Here is a 6000-nt window from a genome sequence, read left to right on the forward strand (position 1 = left end):
CATATCAAGAAGACTTCATGAAAACCATTGAACCATAAACTATTGCCTCACCCCTTTCGATCGCCTGACGAACGCCTGACAAACGCCATTCTCACCCCGCCGGGCAAAGCCAAATAAGCCAAGCATATTTGAAGTTCCTTTGAAAGTCAGAGCGAGGACTATGACCTCTGTTCCGACTGAGTCTGCATCCACAGAAAGGATGAAATAAGGATCTAGAAATTTCACCAAGGAGATGTGAACTTCATCCCCCTTAAAATACTTTTCCTCCCAGATGCCCCGGCTCTTAGTCAAATGAGGTTAATCTTCAAAACCCCACCCCCACTAACCATAAATATCCGACTCTCCTGCTGTCCATTCAAATGATACAAGGTATCTTGTACATAGAGAGAATGTGAGAAAAAGCAGAATCCCTTCATAGATTTGGTGACCTTGGAAGGGTCGGCTGGATAAAGAAGTGAACCTGATTTCGGGAAAAGGAGTATCGTGATGGGGATGAGGAAAAGAGAACATGGACCACATTCACAAGTTAGAGAAATAAATGTAATAGGTTGAATGGTTTAAAAAGTTAACTTTGAGCATGAATTGTGTTTTTTAAACTGCAAAGAATTAAAAAATCAATGTGGGATTGGAGGCACAATCTGAGCAGAAAGCACCATAAGCTGCTATGGTGCAACTCTTATGTTGACTAGAAACATTAATATGATGACGCTCTTCCTTTGATATGTCTTTCAGTTAAATTGTATTGTAAGTAGCTGATACAGCACTGTTTGCAGCTCCTCAGTATATGGTTATCCCGTGACAACAATGTTTTCATCATATTTATTATTCTACAAAAGTATTTTTAAATGCACTGATGTGGTGTTTGCATGCTATGCAAGACGGCACATCGTGGGAGCATCGAATAGGATTGTGATATTTGCACCTGGAAGAGTCGGACACGCAGATCCTGAAAAGAAGTAAAGACTCTCTAGCAAGGGCCGTCTTTACCCTGAGTTTAATCTTTACTTTTAGTGAAATGGTTTATGTAAAACCAGTAAGCTGCTCCAGGTGAGGCTCGAACTCACAACCTCGGCATGCCTCAATGCAAGTACTGCTGTATATGTACAGCGCGCTAACCGATTGCGCCACTGGAGCTTACTGTTCTCATATCTCCCCAGTTGAGCCATCTAGAGCTGACCAAGTAGATACTGGCACTGCTCCCTTATTCACTGTGCAAGATCGACTCACATGCTAGCATGTTATCATGACTATTGAAAACTACAGTCCTAATGGAACAGATTTGATAATTCTGCTATATCATGTGCTCTGTCTATTGAACACCACATACATTTGCCAGTTCTGACACAGTCTAGGAGAAACTTATGATTATTTGTAATTAGCACATAGTAAGAATTTCCTAAAAAATGAAACATAGTCACCTGAGGTGGCCGAGTAGTTAAGTCGATGGACTGCTAATCCATTGTGCTCTGCATGCGTGGGTTCGAATCCCACCTTTGTCGGAACGACATCAGACACTCTTTTGAAGGTGGGCATGTCTCGTAGTACAATTACACTCTCTTTCAAGACACAGCCATAATCCACTAGAAGGGCCCAACTGACTATTCCATTTTGGCAATTATGTCAAATTAAGGGAAGTGTTTTGTGCTTAATTGAAATTAGATCTTTCATGAAGGGTCCAGAGGATTGCCTTTCCCTCACTCCTGGCATTCTAACCAGTTTGGATAGATAGACTGATAAGAAAGCAGCTCTTACTCCTAAAGTTTCAGCCATCTCAAGTGTATGACTGTTGACATATGTCTGCCCCACAGAGACAGATCACTTCTAATAAGTGAGTTCTCTATCTGTCACTGATTGTGGACATACTAACTAGAGCTATCAGTATGGTCCTAAATGTGAATACTCTTATGTTCTCAAATCAAAATGGAGTTTTTCCTACTTCCAAGAAAAGTGTCTTAAGCATGCTCTTCAATTTGTGCACGCATGTAGACATTCAAATGCAACTGCATTTCCATACAGAGTCTCAAAATCATAGATATCTTCATACCGCAGTAAGAATACATGAAGCGATTTACATACTGCAGGCAGGCAGGCCTTGTAGCTCAGTGGCAGAGCACTGATCTTGTAAACCAGGGGTCATGAGTTCAAGCCTCATCAGGGCCTTTTTATATGTGAGTTTCTGTATTTTGTTTCCAAGTCATTCTTTCTAGGAGTCACACCTTGTCTTAAGTTTGCTTATTGACAAGCTTCCCTTTCCTGCTTTCATCATATCAAGAAGACTTCATGAAAACCATTGAACCATAAACTATTGCCTCACCCCTTTCGATCGCCTGACGAACGCCTGACAAATGCCATTCTCACCCCGCCGGGCAAAGCCAAATAAGCCAAGCATATTTGAAGTTCCTTTGAAAGTCAGAGCGAGGACTATGACCTCTGTTCCGACTGAGTCTGCATCCACAGAAAGGATGAAATAAGGATCTAGAAATTTCACCAAGGAGATGTGAACTTCATCCCCCTTAAAATACTTTTCCTCCCAGATGCCCCGGCTCTTAGTCAAATGAGGTTAATCTTCAAAACCCCACCCCCACTAACCATAAATATCCGACTCTCCTGCTGTCCATTCAAATGATACAAGGTATCTTGTACATAGAGAGAATGTGAGAAAAAGCAGAATCGCTTCATAGATTTGGTGACCTTGGAAGGGTCGGCTGGATAAAGAAGTGAACCTGATTTCGGGAAAAGGAGTATCGTGATGGGGATGAGGAAAAGAGAACATGGACCACATTCACAAGTTAGAGAAATAAATGTAATAGGTTGAATGGTTTTAAAAAGTTAACTTTGAGCATGAATTGTGTTTTTTAAACTGCAAAGAATTAAAAAATCAATGTGGGATTGGAGGCACAATCTGAGCAGAAAGCACCATAAGCTGCTATGGTGCAACTCTTATGTTGACTAGAAACATTAATATGATGACGCTCTTCCTTTGATATGTCTTTCAGTTAAATTGTATTGTAAGTAGCTGATACAGCACTGTTTGCAGCTCCTCAGTATATGGTTATCCCGTGACAACAATGTTTTCATCATATTTATTATTCTACAAAAGTATTTTTAAATGCACTGATGTGGTGTTTGCATGCTATGCAAGACGGCACATCATGGAATGTTTATAAGGAGCATCGAATAGGATTGTGATATTTGCACCTGGAAGAGTCGGGCACGCAGATCATGAAAAGAAGTAAAGACTCTCTAGCAAGGGCCGTCTTTACCCTGAGTTTAATCTTTACTTTTAGTGAAATAGTTTATGAAAAACCAGTAAGCTGCTCCAGGTGAGGCTCGAACTCACAACCTCGGCATGCCCCATTGCAAGTACTGCTGTATAAGTACCGCGCGCTAACCGATTGCGCCACTGGAGCTCACTGTTCTCATATCTCCCCAGTTGAGCCATCTAGAGCTGACCAAGTAGATACTGGCACTGCTCCCTTATTCACTGTGCAAGATCGACTCACATGCTAGCATGTTATCATGACTATTAAAAACTACAGTCCTAATGGAACAGATTTGATAATTCTGCTATATCATGTGCTCTGTCTATTGAACACCACATACATTTGCCAGTTCTGACACAGTCTAGGAGAAACTTATGATTATTTGTAATTAGCACATAGTAAGAATTTCCTAAAAAATGAAACATAGTCACCTAAGACAGACAAGGTGGCCGAGTGGTTAAGGCAATGGACTGCTAATCCATTGTGCTCTGCACGTGTGGGTTCGAATCCCACCTTCATCGGAAAGCCATCAGACACTCTTTTGAAGGTGGGCATGTCTCGTAGTACAATTACACCAGGGGTCCCCAAACCTGTCCTGGCGGGCCGTATCCATGCCAGATTTTTGGGATATCCCAATCTGGGGATCACGGTTCGATCCCCGGCACCGGCGGCAGATTAGCCCAGCACCACGTGACTCTGGGAAATAGCTGGCGCCGCGGCTAGGGAGGCTGACTCCGGAATCTGGAGATCACGGTTCGATCCCCGGCACCGGCGGCAGATTAGCCCAGCACCAGGTGACTCTGGGAAATAGCTGGCGCCTCGGCTAGGGCGGCTGACTCCGGAATCTGGAGATTTTTTTATTTAAGGTTTTTGTAGAGCGCATAGTAACCCTCGAGCATCCCAGAGATCAGGGTTCGATCCCCGGCACCGGCCGCAGATTAGCCCAGCACCACGTGACTCTGGGAAATAGCTGGCGCCGCGGCTAGGGAGGCTGACTCTGGAATCTGGAGATCACGGTTCGATCCCCGGCACCGGCGGCAGATTAGCCCAGCACCAGGTGACTCTAGGAAATAGCTGGCGCCGCGGCTAGGTCGGCTGACTCCGGAATCTGGAGATTTTTTTATTTAAGGTTTTTGTAGAGCGCGTAGTAACCCTCGAGCATCCCAGAGATTAGGGTTCGATCCCCGGCACCGGCCGCAGATTAGCCCAGCACCATGTGATTCTGGGCAATAGCTGGCGCCGCGGCTAGGGCGGCTGACTCCGGAATCTGGGGATCACGGTTCGATCCCAGGCACCGGCGGCAGATTAGCCCAGCACCATGTGACTCTGGGCAATAGCTGGCGCCGCGGCTAGGGCGGCTGACTACGGAATATGGGGATCACGGTTCGATCCCCGGCACCGGCGGCAGATTAGCCCAGCACCATGTGACTCTGGGCAATAGCTTGCTTAATCTTCCCGACGGCCCCTAGCGCCTAGAGACCCTTACGGGTGATTGTGCGCCTTACAAATGTGGATTATTATTATTATTATTATTTGGGCCGATTCCGATCCGGTTCGTAAAAGCACATCTGCCCGAATCTGTCGGACAACCACGTACGCCCGGGAGAGGACTGCCCGGGACCCGTGGAGCCCGTCCTGGTCACTCTGACCTGCCATCGGCCTGGAGAAGGGAGCGCCGGACGCCCGGGGGGAGGACTGCCCCGGACCCGTGGAGCCCGTCCTGGGCACTCTGACCTGCCGTCGGCCCGGGGAAGGGAGCCCCGGACGCCCGGGGGGAGGACTGCCCGGGACCCATGGAGCCCGTCCTGGGCACTCTGACCTGCCGACGGCCCGGGGAAGGGATCCCCGGACGCCCGGGGGAGGACTGCCCGGGACCCGTGGAACTCGTCCTGGGCACTCTGACATGCCGCTGACCCGGGGAAGGGAACCCCGGACGCCCGGGAACCGTGGAGCCCGTCCTGGGCACTCTGACAAGCCGTCGGACCGGGGAAGGGAGCCCCGGACGCCCGGGACCCGTGGAGCCTGTCCTGGGAACTCCGGCATGCCGTTGGCCCGGGGAAGGGAGTCCCAGATACCCGGGACCCGTGGAGCCCGTCATGGGCACTCTGACAAGCCGGTGTCCCGGGGAAGGGAGCCCCGAACGCCCGGGACTCGTGGAGCCCGTCCTGGGCACTCTGGCATGCCGTTGGCCTGGGGAAGGGAGCCCCGGACGCACGTGACTCTGGGAAATAGCTGGTGCCGCGGCTAGGGAGGCTGACTCCGGAATCTGGAGATCACGGTTCGATCCCCGGCACCGGCGGCAGATTAGCCCAGCACCAGGTGACTCTGGGAAATAGCTGGCGCCGCGGCTAGGGCGGCTGACTCAGGAATCTGGAGATTTTTTTATTTAAGGTTTTTGTAGAGCGCGTAGTAACCCTTGAGCATCCCAGAGATCAGGGTTCGATCCCCGGCACCGGCCGCAGATTAGCCCAGCACCATGTGACTCTGGGCAATAGCTGGCGCCGCGGCTAGGGCGGCTGACTCCGGAATCTGGGGATCACGGTTCGATCCCAGGCACCGGCGGCAGATTAGCCCAGCACCATGTGACTCTGGGCAATAGCTGGCGCCGCGGCTAGGGCGGCTGACTACGGAATATGGGGATCACGGTTCGATCCCCGGCACCGGCGGCAGATTAGCCCAGCACCATGTGACTCTGGGCAATAGCTTGCTTAATCTTCCCGACGGCCCCTAGCGCCTA

General features: G+C 49.2%; 4 non-coding genes across 4 annotated transcripts; 2 read left to right on the forward strand and 2 right to left on the reverse strand.

The window, feature by feature from the left end:
• Positions 1-1039: 1039 nt before the first annotated feature.
• TRNAI-UAU (transfer RNA isoleucine (anticodon UAU)) lies at positions 1040-1134 on the reverse strand. Its single transcript has 2 exons — positions 1097-1134; positions 1040-1075 (listed from the first exon to the last, which is right to left on the reverse strand). It is a non-coding gene; the product is annotated as a tRNA-Ile (tRNA).
• A 954-nt stretch (positions 1135-2088) lies between these two features.
• On the forward strand, positions 2089-2160 carry TRNAT-UGU (transfer RNA threonine (anticodon UGU)). Its single transcript has one exon. It is a non-coding gene; the product is annotated as a tRNA-Thr (tRNA).
• Positions 2161-3315: 1155 nt separating this feature from the next.
• TRNAI-UAU (transfer RNA isoleucine (anticodon UAU)) lies at positions 3316-3410 on the reverse strand. The gene is made up of 2 exons: positions 3373-3410; positions 3316-3351 (listed from the first exon to the last, which is right to left on the reverse strand). It is a non-coding gene; the product is annotated as a tRNA-Ile (tRNA).
• A 292-nt stretch (positions 3411-3702) lies between these two features.
• TRNAS-GCU (transfer RNA serine (anticodon GCU)) lies at positions 3703-3784 on the forward strand. The gene has a single exon. It is a non-coding gene; the product is annotated as a tRNA-Ser (tRNA).
• Positions 3785-6000: the final 2216 nt, after the last annotated feature.

This window comes from Lissotriton helveticus, chromosome 5_1, assembly GCF_964261635.1.
Source record: "Lissotriton helveticus chromosome 5_1, aLisHel1.1, whole genome shotgun sequence".
In the NCBI taxonomy this organism is placed as follows: domain Eukaryota; kingdom Metazoa; phylum Chordata; class Amphibia; order Caudata; family Salamandridae; genus Lissotriton; species Lissotriton helveticus.